This window comes from Trichechus manatus, unplaced genomic scaffold (genome assembly GCF_000243295.1).
Source record: "Trichechus manatus latirostris isolate Lorelei unplaced genomic scaffold, TriManLat1.0 scaffold00175, whole genome shotgun sequence".
In the NCBI taxonomy this organism is placed as follows: Eukaryota; Metazoa; Chordata; class Mammalia; order Sirenia; family Trichechidae; genus Trichechus; species Trichechus manatus.
In genome coordinates this window covers 4,015,914-4,017,050 of record NW_004444111.1, presented here as the reverse complement: position 1 = coordinate 4,017,050, position 1,137 = coordinate 4,015,914, and positions in this window count along the sequence as shown.

The window sequence follows — 1,137 nt, the reverse complement described above, 5'->3', positions numbered from 1 at the left end:
CCTTAAACTAAAGGGTTTCAGACACATGTCAGTGGAAGGGAGGGTCATTCTGTTGGGGCATCAAAGCCTTACTGAGTTCTCCCAGGCAGTTGCCTGCTTTGTCTAAGCCTCAATCAGCATTATTACATGCTGATAGCATTTGAAAACTGGTGAGACATTTCCAAAAAACTCTTAAGATGTTCAGCATTCAGACACAAGAATGGACAAGCTTGTTTTCTCTACTTTGCCAAATCCTATTTTACAGCTGTTGTATCTTTCCCTAATTCTCCTCTACCCCATGAACAACGTTAACAATCTCCTTAAAACATTTTGGTCCAGGGACTTTGTACACCAAGCAGTTAGTTCTCATAGACTGACTCACAAGGAAGATTTGGGAGGGAACAGCTCAGTTAGACATTGACTCACTCTCTCACTTTTTCAGGGTGTTGGCGTCTGTGGCTTTTGCTCTCAAGGCTGACTGTTCATTAAGGATGCACTGGATTCCCTGTGCTGCTAGGCTTTGATTATTACTCTGTAAATTCTAACTCAGAAAGGCAACAAAGCTTTCCCACACTACTAGAGGTCATCCCTTTCCCCTCCCTCAAATCTGCCCATGTTACTCTCTCACTACCTAAGGCAGAGGGAGCTGTTGGTCCATCTAACCGGACAACCATGAGAATCTCAAGACCTGATCCTAATATCCATGATGTCACTTCCAGGGAATAGGACCATTGCTCCTTCAGGGTCAAGAGGAAGGACAACCTTCTCCCCTTTCTCCACACTCAATGTAATGAGCTCTCTATTCTTATTGGCCTTCTTACTTCTCCATCTGTACCCTGTTAATCTCTCTTCTGGCCACACTCAACTCCATACACACCCTGGATACTTACACCTCTAAACTATCAGCCAGGCCACTCTGCAACCCTGACTCTCACTCACCATCTGCTATCTTTGTCCTTAGGCTGGGCTGCAGCATTGCCGGGGAAAACACACACAAACCAAACCATGCACACGTGCGCATCAAATGTGATGAAATACATGTGAAATTGTTCACTACAGGTCAGTAAGGAAGCACAAGTAAGCCCCTGCTCACCTTGCTTACTGGGTAATCTCCCCTGCTTAGTCTTCAACTAACCTAATCACAAGCACTTAAACGGC